Source organism: Anabrus simplex, chromosome 4, assembly GCF_040414725.1.
Source record: "Anabrus simplex isolate iqAnaSimp1 chromosome 4, ASM4041472v1, whole genome shotgun sequence".
Lineage (NCBI taxonomy): Eukaryota > Metazoa > Arthropoda > Insecta > Orthoptera > Tettigoniidae > Anabrus > Anabrus simplex.
This window is the reverse complement of record NC_090268.1, coordinates 69,232,882-69,248,904: the sequence shown is the minus strand read 5'-3', so window position 1 is coordinate 69,248,904 and position 16,023 is coordinate 69,232,882. Positions and strand designations below refer to the sequence as shown.

Below are 16,023 nucleotides of genomic sequence, written 5' to 3'. Positions count from 1 at the left end.
GGGAATATTTTGAACATCTTCTCAACGTAAAAAGAAATTTTCCTGCTGGTGTTGCAAACAGCCCAGCTCATGGGGAGGAGGAAAATGATGTTGGTGAAATTTCGCTTGAGGAAGTGGAAAGGATGGTAAATAAACTCCATTGTCATAAAACAGAAGGAAAAGATGAAATTAGACCTGAAATGGTGAAGTATAGTGGGAAGGCAGGGATGGAATGGCTTCAGTGTAGTAAGATTAGCATGGAATGTTGGTAAGGTACCTTCAGATTGGACAAAAGCAGTAACTGCACCTATCTATAAGCAAGGGAACAACAAGGATTGCAACAACTATCGAGGTGTCTCATTGATTACTATACCAGGCAAAGTATTCACTGGCATCTTGGAAGGGAGGGTGCGGTCAATCGTTGAGAGGAAGTAGGATGAAAACCAGTGTGGTTTCAGACCACAGAGAGGCTGTCAGGATCAGATTTTCAGTATGTGCCAGATAACTGAAAAATGCTACGAGAGGAATAGGCAGTTGTGTTTATGTTTCATAGATCTAGAGAAAGCATATGACAGGGTACCGAGGGAAAAGATGTTCGCCATACTGGGGGACCATGGAATTAAGGGTAGATTATTAAAATCAATCAAAGGCATTTATGTTGACAATTGGGTTTCAGTGAGAATTGACGGTAGAATGACAAGGTTGTAATATTTCACCTTTGCTGTTCGTAGTTTACATTGATCATCTGCTGAAAGGTATAAAATGGCGGGGAGGGATTAAGTTAGGTGGAAATGTAGTAAGCAGTCTGGCCTATGCTGACGACTTGGTCGTAATGGCAGTTTGTGCCGAAAGCCTGCAGTCTAATATCTTGGAACTTGAAAATAGGTATAATGAGTATGGTGTGAAAATTAGCCTTTCGAAGACTAAATTGATGTCAGTAGGTAAGAAATTCAACAGAATTGAATGTCAGATTGGTGATACAAAGCTAGAACAGGTCGATAATTTCAAGTATTTAGGTTGTGTGTTCTCCCAGGATGGTAATATAGTAAGTGAGATTGAATCAAGGTGTAGTAAAGCTAATGCAGTAAGCTCGCAGTTGCAATCAACAGTATACTGTAAGAAGGAAGTCAGCTCCCAGACGAAACCTTCTTTACATCGATCTGTTTTCAGACCAACTTTGCTTTACGGGAGTGAAAGTTGGGTGGACTCAGGATATCTTATTCATAAGTGAGAAGTAACAGACATGAAAGTAGCAAGAATGATTGCTGGTACAAACAGGTGGGAACAATGGCAGGAGGGTACTCGGAATGAGAAGATAAAGGCTAATTTAGGAATGAACTCGATGGATGAAGCTGAGGATGGATGAGATGAGGTAGACCAAGACGACAATGGTTAGACTCAGTTTCTAACCATTTAAAGATAAGAGGTATAGAACTAAACGAGGCCACAGCACTAGTTGCAAATAGAGGATTGTGGCGACGTTTAGTAAATTCACAGAGGCTTGCAGACTGAACGCTATAATGATAATTAGGGGCCGTATTTTTTTGTAATAGCGATAAGCACAAAGTTTTTCATATCTTCTTTCTTGCCCATATATGACATTGTAGGTACCATACAGTAACGTATTTTAGCGAAAGGAACTCGCAAAATATTGCGAAATCTGAATTATTACGCGAATTGTGCAAATAATAATGAAATATACCCCATTGGGTACGAAAAATGCGACATCGTACCGGAAAAGATCTCCAATAAACGTTTAAATGCTTCCGAGAACTTGACTAATGCACACAAAGCGATGAGCGCTGTGTATCGGAAGTATGTGTATTCAGTTCTGCGATCTCATAGGCAATCATTAAAAATCTATATCTTATCGATTAGAGCAAATGGCGTTGTGGTAGTAGCAAGATCAGTTGTATATACAGCAGTGTGCATTATACTCTTTCGCTGTGAAAGTTCGCCACTTCTGAACCTTTATCAGCAAATGTCCAGCATTTGAGTACAAAACTGCTGAAAACTAAAGTTACAACAGTTTTTGCGAAGGCCGAGGAATACAACAGTGAGGCATTCTATGTATGTGATGCTGCAAAAAAACTTTGTAATGTGTAAGTACTGTAATGTTCGCATAACATGGGATGACATATTTGAACACCGGACTGATCCAGGATTGAACCTACCAATTTGGGCTCAGAAAGCCACCGCCTTAACTGTCTGAGCTACTCATCCCCGGCCGGGCAGCACCAGCATATCCATGAATATCTTTCAGGCATATATGACTTTGCAAAAGGCAGAGAAAGCACATCTGATAGAAGAGAAGACATTGTTAGTGAAGTTTTAGGAGGTTCGATAGAAGACCAGAGTAAATTTGCACCCAACTGTTCCTCTGAATCCTGATAATGTTAAATCCATGCGTAGTTTGTACTTTGGAGACAAGTCATTCAAAATGTAAAAACGTGTAGGCTATGTATAAATTCCTAACTTCCGCCTAACTTTATTTGGAGGTTTCAGTGATTTATATAGGCTTTCCGGTATTTATTTCTATAACATTTTGTATATTTGATTGTTCTAAGATTTAATAACAATTTAATACATTACAAGTGTTCACTTTAAAACCCCTAATCACAACATTAGTTAGATTTACCGAATACCATAAGGAATATTTCACAAGAAACATCGATCAGTATGACAATTTATTTCATGAAATACCTGCCGAAATAGTGTCAGTTTTAACATCCTAATCAGCAGTTTTATTTCACCAAAAAATAAGGCCCTTAATGATAATGCATGTATGTAATGTATGTATAACCAATAGTTGGGAACTTCCCTTTTGCTAATATTCTGGCTATACGTGCATCTGTCACGAATGGTAAGTTGTTGAATGGTACAGCTTTTATCCACAGTCACTGCCACTTTGCATACTGTGCAGAAAAGTAGGTGATCGAAAAAAAATCTTGGCCACATTGAGAAACAATTTGTCCGTAATGAATAGCCTTAGATCTTTAGCATTCTAAACAATTGAAATAAATCCAACTTTACAAACTATGAATACGCCTTTGCATTGGGACACTTTAAATAGCCAAATTGAAACACCAATTTGTAAAAACTACACTACCCTTTTCAGATATGTTTCACCCCTTACTAGGAATATGGGTTTCCAAGAATGCGGCTAAGGAGTTCAGAAAGTTAGTAACCAGAACAGCTAGAACATTGTGCACTTCATTCAAGGGCCTAAAGTGCATGCAAGAGAAGCCCAAGATCCAGGCAGCTGTTTTTCATTATTTATAAATCATAAAATATTACAGAACATTGTTACACATACCAATGAGGAAATAGGATGAACGCCATAGTTAGACTTAATTATATCAGCTGCACTCAAAGACAATCACCCACTAACTGATGAAAAGTTTCACTGAAGTCTGTGTGGTGCTGTGTACAAAGCAATTTGCAGTAAGGACTGATATGAGTTGTTATTAGACAGCAGGCTTTTTGATGAGAAGGAAATAACGACGAACTGCCAACAAAACTATCCCTTTACACACATACGCTAGTGGTGGTGATTGTTTTAAGAGGAAGTACAACTAAGCAACCATTCTCTATATAACACTAATCGGAGGGAAATATGAAAGGGATCTGACACTTCGAAAAATGAAGGTATCGGACAAAGGAAGATGAGAGCCAGGAAGGGCGTGAAAATGAAAGACTTCCTAAGCCTTGGAAACCTAATACCGTCGGGATTGGAAGAAACAAGAGTTGACCAAGGGAGGTCGGATAGGATAGATGAAAGTGAGGAGCCTGGCACAAGTAAGTGCAGGCAATGCCAGGACTCAGCTCAGGGCCTCGTGGTCGCGAACCCACACTCCCAAGCTGGGGGCCCCTGGGGCCCCTATTAGTCACCTCTTACGACAAGCAGGGGATACCATGGGTGTTATTCTACTGTCCCCACCCACAGGGGGAACATACGCAAGATATGGGATATGTCTGTCTGTTAGGTCATCAGCCCAGAGGATGGGTGGATCCTCAAATAGCACCACCAAAGGCTATGCAGTTAGAGGGAAACTGCAAAAACCAATGGCAGAGCCCAAATGAGGCATACTAGGCAAGATGGGGAGTGAGGTAGTTTGCCATTGCTTTCCTCATTGGATCAGAAGGTGCTACTGTAGCATGACTCATCCTATGAGCAACACCCTTCATAACACTCAGACGCTAGTTGTGCTTCAAATGTCATTACTCAGCACCACCTATACCCAGCAGCTTCCATATTGTCACAGCCATGGATGAGACTGGGACTTCGGTGGAAGCTACACTTTGCTCTGGCCTGTGCCAAAAGATGGATATAATTGGTTCTATTAAAGAACTATTTAAAATGGTTTTTCTTTGAGTCCACCTTGTCAATACACCTTATAATGATAGAAAACTATTTATTTTAACATACATGTTTCGGGAAAATACTTTTCTATCATTATAAGGTGGACTCGAGTAAAAACTATTTTAAATAGTTCTTTAATAGATTCAGACAAGTCAATACAGGATCAAACATAATACCTATTATGGTTCAGTTTACCAACAGATAATTGGTTCATGTGTTCTTTTGGCAGATGAGTTGCTGAATGAACCCTACAAAACTGAACACTGTAGGACCTTTATGGAAGAATTAAAGGGAAATTCCTCTTGAAACGCTGGCTACTAAGCAGCGTAAGGTAGGGTCACATATTGTCTGTTGTGACAAAGAAAAAACTCTGGTGTCAAACATGTCTAAATCTAAGAAATTGGGAATTTTACTACCCATGACACATGAAGAAGCTGCCGTATCCCTAGAAAACAACGAAGCTGAAATTAGTAACTGTTAAAATGTTACTACATTTGGAGCAGATACTTTCGACCAAATGTGTTCCTATATGAACTCCAGCAGAAAAACACACAGGAGGCCAATGTATCTCTTATGCGATTATAAATGCAGCATGTATTAATTCGTGGGTTATTCATTGCCACAACACACAACGGATGAAACAGGAACACCTCAGCTGGCGTGAATTCATGCTTGGCTTGCACAGTGTAATCTGACGCAACCATGGTTGGAGAAACAGCAGTATCCCGAATTTGCCACCATCAACTTCCAAGGACATTCTTGGTAAAAATTAGCCTTCTGGAAGTGGGGATCCAGCCCAGAAAAAGAGAGCAGTTTCTGCAGTATGTCCACCGTGTTTGAGAAGAATGACTACCAATTTCTGTGGACAATGTCGCCGTCCTGTGTGTGCCGAACATAGTACAATGTGCTGTGTGACGAATGAACAATCAAATCAGATCTATTGTTGTTAAATTCTAACTTCATACTGTGTTTCTCGAGACTGCTTACATTACTTTTTTTAAATTGTAGCATAAAGTTTACAAAAACAGATTTTTTTATTTTACAAGATTAGTATTTAAGAAACTCCTATGTAATGCTGGTATTATAGGGTTAACTTTTTTTGTTTTGCTGGGGGCTTTACGTCGCACCGACACAGATAGGTCTTATGGCGACGATGGGATAGGAAAGGCCTAGGAGTTGGAAGGAAGCGGCCGTGGCCTTAATTGAGGTACAGCCCCAGCATTTGCCTGGTGTGAAAATGGGAAACCACGGAAAACCATTTTCAGGGCTGCCGATAGTGGGATTCGAACCTACTATCTCCCGGATGCAAGCTCACAGCCGCGCGCCTCTACACGCACGGCCAACTCGCCCGGTATAGGGTTAACTAAGACATCAAATTAACTGCTGAAAATGACAAACTTATTATGCAAAATAAAAGACCTGAGTAAAGCCTGACCTTAAAAATATGCATAAATATGCATTTCATTGATACGGTAGCCATGATAAATATTTATATACAAGTTGGCAAGATGTATAAGCATTAGAAGAAAACTTTTCATCAACATTCACCTAACCTTTTTTTTTTTTTTTTTTTGAGAATTTGTGGATGATCTATGTTTTTTATGTGACAATTGCATCTCATACCTACTCCCAGAGCATAAGTTTCTGTTTTAAGAAAGAAATGAATTAGTGAATTTTCCGGCATATTCATAAATTTCAAAATTTAAGGATTAACTCCCCTTTCTTTTTTAAAGCCAGCGGGGAATCGCCGCGAGATAGTAAATTTTGCGATTTCAGCAGTTGTGCGACTGTGGAGGGGTGACGTTTTAGGGCATCCTTGTGCACACAATGTGCACGGGGAGGGAGTGTAGTTAGTTTGCTGCAGGTTCTCTCCAGGAGTGGATTAACTTTGTCATTGTTTGGAGTGGGATTCACTGCCTATGTGAATAACTCTTCTAAGCGTTGTGTTCTCAGCTTTGTTTGTGTTCGTTTATTGTGTGGTAGATCATGAAAGATCTTTCTGATGAATTAGAATATTTGGACTTGGGTGCTTCATTGAGAACAGAATGGAATAATGAGCATTAAATTCCTACTTTGCTTCAGGGAGTAGATTCAGATCACACTGACGCAGAAGACCTTAGAAATAATCCTGAACAGGGTAGTGATACAGAGGAGAATTTATCTAGTGATGATGAAGACATAGTTCCAAGTTCAAGCACCTACGTACTTAGGAAAGGATGGAACCACTCTGTGGAGCTCTATGTTCTTCTGTAAAACAAAGACTGAACCAGACAGCATAACATTCCTACTAAACAACCAAGCCTTGTTCGAGATGTGCGAAATGCTTACACTGAACTGGAGTGTTTTGAACTCTTTCTTACAGATGATATGGTAAAAAGGATTGTAGAAGATGCCAACATAAAAATCATATCTTTTCAGATAAACTATACTCAAGAAAGAGATGCTAAGGTGCCTGACTTCCCCGAAATTTGTGCCTCTCTTGGACTTTTATATCTTGCCAGCGTGTCACATTCAGCTAGACAAAATTTTTGAATAATTTTATCACTGGAATCTCATCATCATCATCATCATCATCATCATCATTTCCCTTTATCCAGCTGTAGCCGGGTAGGGGCAAATATGGTTCCTCTCCACTTTCTTTGGTCTTTCCACCACTCCTCCTCCAACACTGTGTCCCAGTCCAGGTTTCTTTCTATAATGCTGCGTTGGATGGTATCCTTCCATCTCAATCGTGGTCGTCCACGGCCTCTCCTTCCTTGGATTTGCATTTCCATCACCTTTTTTGGCATTCTTTCGTCGCTCATTCGCTTTATGTGCCCAAACCATCTTAGTCGGCTCTTCTCTATTCTATCAGTCATTTTTTCCACTCCAATTTCTTTCCGGATTTTCTCATTCCTTATTTTGTCTCTTCTACTCTTCTGTATCATACTCCTCAAGAATTTCATTTCGGCTGCCTGTATTCGACTCTCATCCTTCTTTGTCATTGTCCAAGTTTCTGCTCCGTAAGTTGTTATGGGTACGTAATACATCCTGTACATAGTATCCTTTGCTTCCATTGGCACATCTTTGTCCCATAACATATTTCTTACACTATGATAGAAACAACTTCCAGCTTGAATCCTTTTACTAATCTCAGCATCCAGTCGAGCATTCTCCATTAATTCACTCCCCAGGTATTTAAACGTTTCCACTACTTCCAGGGGCTTGTCTGCAAGTCTAATCTGACCTTTGCCTTCTTTCTCCCCTCTAGTCATAACAAGAGTTTTACTCTTTTCTACACTTATTTTCAATCCACATTCTTCAATCTTCCCATTCACCACATTCAACTGTTCTTGAACCTTCCTGTCGTCTTCTCCCCAAATCACAATATCATCTGCAAATAACATCATGTTCATTTCTCTTCCTCCATACGCTGCTTTTGCTGTTCTCATGATGTCATCCATTACTATTGTAAACAGGATTGGTCATAGAACACTTCCCTGTCTCAGCCCACTAGTTATTTTGAACCAACTTGTCCTGCCAACTTGTGTTTGCACGCAACTACAACATTCCTTATACAATGCTATGATCATTTTTATTAATCCCTGTCCAATTCCTTTTTGCACCAGACTGTCCCAAACTTTCGCCCTAGGGAATCTATACATATAAAATAAGAGTTTAGTCTGTACATTGCTCAAAATTTGAAAAGAATGGTATTTCTGTACCGGTCATGTCCACAGTAAATAGGAAATGCAATTTTTAATTTTCCGTAATTTCTGTCCGTATGTATGTATACGCATCACTAGAAAACGGCTGAAGAGACTTTTTTTATTCACGCTGATTGAAATGGTAGTTTAGGTGAAGGCCTATTATTTTAATTTTCAAATATTTATGTTATTAGTGGTTCTATCTTAATGAAAATTAGTATGCTGAGTTGGGGAATAAGTCGCTACAATCTAGGCTATAAATAATTTTGTTCACGCTGAGTGAAATGGTAGTTTAGGGGAAGGCCAAAAATTTAATTCTTAAATATTCACGTTGTTAGTGGCCCTATCTCATTGAATATTTGTATGCAAAGTTGGAGGATGAGCCACTAAAATCTAGGCTATACATAATTTTATTCACGCTCAATGAAATGGTAGTTTGGGGGAAGGCCTAAAATGTAATTCTCAAATATTTATATTATTACTGGTCGTATCGATAAATACTACATAACGCAAGTTATATAGAATTAAATTTCCGACTAATTATGTCTTATACATTTTTACTGTACCAGCTATGATTACACAGATATTCATGAATTTGTATTTTTGTTGCTTAGTCCATATTAACACCTAGCCACGATAAAATGGCTTAACAGAATGAAAATCGGTATATAGAGACGGGGAATAAGAAACTACAGTCCAAGCTATAAACAATTTTATTCAAACTGGATTAAAATGTAGTTATGGGGAAGGCGCCTAAAATTTAATTTTTAAACACCAATGTTATTGGTCCTATTGAAAAGTACTACTTAACAAAATTTTTAGAGAATACAATTTCCGACCATTTATGTTTTATTCAATTTTACCGTACGGACTATGGTAAGAGTGGTATTTCAGAGTCGGAAAAAACTAAATGTGATGGCCTACAATATCGAAAGCGCATAACATTGATCAACAATAACATTACAGTGACCATTGTTTATTGTGATTCTTTGTCTCTTACGCTGCCACTCAACCCCGATAGATAGGATTACTGCTGCGTACCGAGTATAACAGCCTGGCTGAATATTGGCGGGAAGTAGCTGGGGAGTTAGAAAACTTCCTTCTTTAGCATGTCATTTCTCTGGTTCATACATTTTCTGATACCGTACTGCTGGTATGTAACTCACTGGTTCATCACAGTATTCCAGCTATTCGAACCTTACTCTCGACGCGCTATTTTGAATGAGCAGTGTGCACTCTTAAGGCAGAGGTCACTTAGTAGTAGTAGTAGTAGTAGTAGTAGTAGTAGTAGTAGTATGACCTGGTCTAGAATTACAATTTAGGCACACTCCAAATTATAGCACCACAATTCACTAAATAACACAAAATTCAACCCTGAAAAGAGCCGTTTCTTAAAAAGAGCTTCACCGGGCGAGTTGGCCGTGCGGTTAGGAGCGCGCAGCTGTGAGCTCGCATTCGGGAGATAGTGGGTTCGAACCCCTTTCCCATCTCATCGACGCCATAAAACCTATCTGTGTCGGTGCGACATAAAGCAAAATAGCAAGAAAAAAAAGCTTCTCCCTCTTCACTTTTATTAAATCTACTTTCATTTTGTTCAAAATTAGCAGTGATGTGGGGGTTTCTCCTCTGGCTTGGAGGAAAAAACTGCCTCCAAGTCGGATAGATTTTTCCGGCGCCAGTGTTGTGAACTGAGATTTTCCGACTCATCGGATACAAACAGATTTGTAAAAGGGCATAGTTTTTGCCCTGGGACTTTCCGCTATTCGATCCCCCCCCCCGAAAAAAGACTAATAGTGTTCACGGATCACGGCTGTTTGGTGCCTGGTCATTCCAGCTCTGGAACTTTGGACTGTTAGATCGGCAGCGTAGTTCTGTTCGTTAAAAATGGAAAAATGTGCGTTTTTTCATTTAATTGAATATTTAATGTGAAATCATTGCTTTTACTCACGCCATTCCTACTGCCATCATTGTAATGACCTATGTTCATTTCAGTTGGGAAAACCACTAAGACACTCATTCCTAGGGTGTAAAAAGGCAGGTGGAGAGCGAGTGTCTGCCATTATAATACAATTCACCAACCTGATTGTGACTGATAGTAGGCAAGCGGGCCTACCATTACAATGAAAATTACCTAACGCAGTCTTCATAAATGAGAAAAGACGTTTGCTGACTTCCCTGTCGCGTTTCCAGGGTAACGTTAAGAGCCATGCAATTTAATACAGTCTTGCTCACAACGTGTACTCTACCTAACCTATAATTCTGTATACAATGTAGAATTCCGTAGCGAAGCACGGGTACATCAGCTAGTATGCTACTAAAACAAAAATTCTTATTCTGTGGATAGCGTTTCATATTAAAGTATTCTATTATACTTTAATAATAATAATAATAATAATAATAATAATAACAATAATAATAATAATAATAATGATCATCATAAGTTAACAGTAATATTACCAGTAGCCTACTTGGAGTAAAATTCACCATGGCGGCGAAACTTTGCCAACGTGTGTAACAACTTCATAGCTTAAGCAAGTCCACAAACAACAACAACAACAAAAAGCTAATATTTACACAGTTCCTCCATTAACTGCTAAAATAGCGTGGAAACAATTTAAAACAATAACATTGTGACAATAATAATAATAATAATAATAATAATAATAATAATTACTTTACATCCCACTAACTACTTGTATGGTTTTTAGAGACAATGACGTGCCAGAATTTTGTCCTGCAGTTCTCTTACGTGCCAGTAAATCTACCGACACGAGGCTGACGTATATGGGCACCTTCAAATACCACCAGACTGAGCCAGGATCAAACCTGCCAAGTTGGGGTCAGAAGGCCAGCGCCTCAACCGTCTGAGCCATTCAGCCCGGCACTGTGACACTTGTAAAGATGGTAAGACAAGCAAAGTTTCTAAAAGCGCACAAAATAAACGAAGTGAGGGAATCCCTGCCATGTGTGTAACTGCATTATAATTTGTTTACGATGATGCTTGTTTAAAGGGGCCTAACATCTAGGTCATCTGCGGCTCCAAGGCTAAATGGTTAGCGCGCTGGCCTTTTGTCACAAGAGTCCCGGGTTCGATCCCGGCAGGGTCAGGAATTTTAACCATAACTGGTTTATTTCGCTGCCACGGGGGCTGGGTGTATGTGTCGTTTTCCATCATTTCATCCTCATCTGGCGAGCCGAACTTGTCCTCTGACACTCCGGGCACTCCATTTCATTTCATCTAGGTCATCGGCCCCCATTATAATTTTTGAGCGTGTTAAGGAAGTGTTAAGCACACAACCTAATGGCAGTCACACCAGCCGCCCCAAACAGACTAGAAAAAGTTTTGAAATTTAAGTCAGACATACAGTGAAACTCGGTTAAGAAGTTCCCGCATAAGAAGTTTTCCCGCCTAAGAAGTGTGATATTCTTGGTCCCTTGATCAGTTGTATTAAGATATATGTATATTTTTCCCGTTTAAAGTGTTCTGTTGTAAATATATTTCCCGGTTAAACCGTTCAGATTTTAGAGCCCCTTGAGATAGAAAATGTCAACTCAATCAACCCATGGTTAGAATCCTCCAGTCTCCGCGCAAGTTGCACCCTGTGTTAGACTGTTCGCGCGCTCGCGGTGTGTGTCTGGTGTTACGGAACATGTGCCGGCCTGCCAAAGCCATATGACGTCCCGCTATGACAACTGGGACAGCAGATTCACACTCTCACCTTGTGGAATCGAATCGAACTCATCAGTCGAAATTTCACTCCAGCGTTCATCTCGCGGAATAGAATCGAACGGGATTCTACGTGGGAAACATAAAGCACGCAATGGATGGTTTGATAAAACTTTAATGCAGTAATTTGCTGGCCGCGACAGGGTGAAGTCATTAATCGAGGTGGCCTAAACATTAATTAAAAACCGTAAAGTGTATTTGTCCACAACATTACTGTTAATCTACCACAAAATTGAATTATTCTAACCTGTTTGATTATTCATTCCCTTGCTTATTTCCTTCCAGGCATTCTCTCGTACGTTGTTGTTGCAATAATACTTATGGGTCTTGCCGTAGAGGAAATTACGTTTTTGAACTAAACTGATAAGATTTTCCGTGTCCATTATTAGTGAGTTGAATTAAATCAACTTCCCGACTCTATGCGGGAAACAGCCGACTTGCCAGCAGCCAGCTGATACATGATACATGCCGCCACAGCCGGCCGAAAGATCCCGATCGTTTACGAAGTTGAACGAATGTTGATAGCCAACTGGGTGTTGGTGGGAGGCACACAGACGCGTTGCAATACCACGTGTTGGCATAAAATTGAAAGTTATTTTAAATTTTACCTTTATACGAGCTAAACATTGTATTATCGTGTCACTCGTAATTATTACATCGCATTATCAGAACGTAGCACAAGGATGAGGAGACATGAAATAAAATTCTCGCGGGGAAAGAAACTGTTTACGTTTAAGATGTGCTAGCGTTGCTATTGCGCCTTTATCACTCCCACGTAATACCCCAGATACTTTTCCATGCACTCATTTCTGCAACTTCGAACCTGTGTTTCTTTTCTTCATTACCTATAGCATGAAGAGGATTGAAGCGGGAAAATAAACTCAATACTGGCTTGGCCATGCGGTACTTGTGAAACAGCCAGAAACTACGCCCGCTCCGTGACAACCAGTAGGAATGCAGGGGCGATTTAGGCCTAGGTTCTAAGATCTATAAGAATAAGTTGCTAGATTTCCCTTTTGCTGCCGTTATCCTTGAAGCAGGTGTCGGGGGTGTCAGGAAGATAGAAAGCACATGCTAACAAACTGTAGTACACGTCTTGTTTTTGCGTCTTGTAAGCCTAAGCTACGGATTGTCAAGCATAGTGTAGCGTCGTAATTAGTATGAACAGGAGTCGGTGAAGTTAGTTGTAATATCAACGTACAAACTTTTTAAGTGGAAATGAGCGGAACTCAGAGGAAAGAGATCAAACGAAAGGCACTAACAATAAAAGACAAAGTGGAGATTATAAGGAAAGTGGAGTCATCTACACTTTCCCATGTTGCTTTGGCAAAGGAGCTGGGGATGCCGCCGTCTACTTTGAACGGTATTATAGCGAAGAAAGAAGAAATCTCTGCTTCTGCAGGGAATACTTCAGCAAACTGTAAGGAAGTTAAATCTGAAAAGTACGATGAAATAGAACAAGCTCTGCTAATGTGGTTTAAACAGCAGCGAAGTTTAAACATACCTTTCAGTGGGACTATTGTGCAGGAGAAAGCCGCACGCAAATTAAGGGTACCTTTTACCGCGTCGAACGGGTGGCTGGACCACTTTAGAAATCGAGCCGACATCGTTTACAAAACAATTTGTTGCGAAGCATACTGTAAGTGCGGAGGAAAGGAAAGCGAGGAAGGAAATGGTTCTGCCTGCTAAAATAAGCAAACCTCGCAACGTTTTTATATAACTTAATATGTTCCCTTCTCTTATCAATTATATTTATAATACGGTATGTTCAATTATTTTACTTTATCTCTAAAAATATTGTCATGATAATCGATTTTTTATATTGTGGCTTCCTGTTAGCAGCTCTTATATATCGGTCTATTTCAGTATTGTCCACAAACAAGGAAATTTGTTGGCTGTGTGTTTCACATGTATTTCAAAGTACAGAATAAGTTTTTGGGCATTACCCCTTTTAAGAAGTTTCCTGCTTAAGAAGTTTATTTTTTGCAGTCCCTTGAAAAACTTCTTAACAGAGTTTCACTGTATTATTGGTGGAGTATGATGATGATGATGACGAAGTAGGAGCAGAACCGAGTTGACTACAGACTAAAATGCTGGCACCAATAATTGGAAACGTCCATACAAGCAATTATTTGCTAATGATGGCAATGAAAAGTTGATAGAGGTAATGCCATGTCAATCATTTATAACAAAATTATCACCTTGGCTCTTATTGTGTAAGAAATATTACATTCATTAGCCAAGATTTTGAAGTAGTGATACCTGGCTTCCAACGCCATGGGTGAGGTTACTTGATAAAGTGCAATGAACATTAATTTTTTTCATAATCTTTGGCCTTTGAAACAAAAAAGATTTTACATATAACCTGTAACTGCTACGTAGAAGAAGAGCACCATTCCGACATTATCTTGACATTTAGGATGTGCAATTTTATAAGTCACCTCATGCAGGTGCCACTGCTGGGGAACCACCACCTAGCCTTAAACAGTAACTTTATTTTCATAGTAAAATATAATTAAAACATTTCAGAATGTAGGCCAACGAAGGAACATACTACTGGCTGAATCCTTCAAGATGGTGTCACTCCCCCAATTCAATACATACATTATCAGATGCTTGTCATGGCCAGACTGCCACAACAAAAACTCCAAACCTGGAGCTTATATCTGTTGTATTCCTGGGGATATACTAAGAGGCTCGTACACCGTTTCAAGGTCTAACCTGGGGACTTGCACCCACAAATGTGGTCTGTCCAGACCAATAGTCTCGTCACTCACCTGACCTAACAAAAGGAGACCAATGGGCTCCCGAATTATAGCCTCCTCCTGCTTTGTGATATGCAAATGATATGCTCACCACCTCCCTCGTGATTTATGTGAACAGGTGATAGCATTGTCCTAGCAACTGACATAGCCGCTAAGAACAGTAGAGCTTTATTCTCTGGGCCTAGTGGAGCGCAATCTGTCGGAACGGTGATATACTTCCGCCGAGTGTTTGTGAGACTGCAAGACAGAGGACTTGTGGTTTTACAAAGATTCTGAATAACAGAGATGCAACTTTTCTTTACAAAAATCTCTGATACACTGGCACTTCCATATAGGTTGGCAGCACATGATAGTTTTCTGCAATCAACATGTAATAAACAGTGACTGAGCAAATGTCATGGGATAGTGGAGCACTGATGCGCACTTGCGTTGTCTGCGCACCACATGCCCCCTGTGCCAGCGGCAGTTGTATAGAAGACCTCGTGAGCAGTGGCTGTGCATGTGACAGGTGTAACATGGAACGTCGTCGTGAGCTGACACCGTTCGAACGGGGTATGGTGGTCGGTGCCTGACGGATGGGAAGTGCGATTTCGGAAGTGGTGTGGGAATTCGGCTTCACACGATCAACCGTGTCCAGGGTGTATCGTGAATGGTTGAATTCGGGTGTCGCCGTCCACAGCAGACCAGCCACCCTCTATGACCGCGACCGGCGACATCTGGGATGGATTGTCAATAGTGACAGGCGGGCAACAATGCAACACATCACAGCTCAATTCAACACAGGCCGTGCTAGACACGTATCCCAGTAGACAATCCGTAGGAACATGGGTTCTATGGGGTATGGGAGCCGGCGCCGTACACGGGTGCCACTGTTAATCTAACGTCATCGGGCACAACGACGCGCATTTGTCGCCAGTCACCAGGGATGGACACTGGAACAATGGCGTACCGTGATATGGTCGGACGAATCACGATTTCAACTGCACCATGCCGATGGGAGGCACCGTGTATGGCGCAGACCACATGAACCGATGGATCCCTCCTGCCTCGAAGGTGTGGTCCAGGTCGCTAGTGTCTCTGTTATGGTCTGGAGTGCATTTTCCTGGTACGGAATGGGCCCCCTAGTTGTTCTGGAATGAGACTTTGAATGGTACGCAGTATGTTGAGCTGCTCGTAGACCATCTCCACCCATTTTTGGCCTTCCAGCGCCCAGGCGGTACTGCGGTGTTTCAAGATGATAACGCGCCGCCACATCGCTCCCACGTCGCCCGGGAATGGTTCCAGGAACATGCAGCGGAGGTCAAATGACTGCCATGGCCACCGAGGAGCCCCGCCATGAACCATATCGAACATATTTGGGATGTCCTGGAACGCAGGCTCCGTGCCATGGATCCTGCACCCACGAACAGACCAGCATTGGTGGCCGCTCTGCAAACGATTTGGTGTCAGCTGCATCCAGAGGACTACCAGGGACTTGTCGACTCACTTCCACGGCGTCTCATT

At 40.9% G+C, this 16,023-nt stretch overlaps 1 protein-coding gene across 3 annotated transcripts in view; it reads right to left on the bottom strand.

Annotated features, from left to right (window-relative positions):
• Positions 1 to 16,023, bottom strand: part of ref(2)P (refractory to sigma P) — a 50,265-nt gene that overhangs the window by 18,633 nt on the left and 15,609 nt on the right. The window lies entirely within an intron of this gene.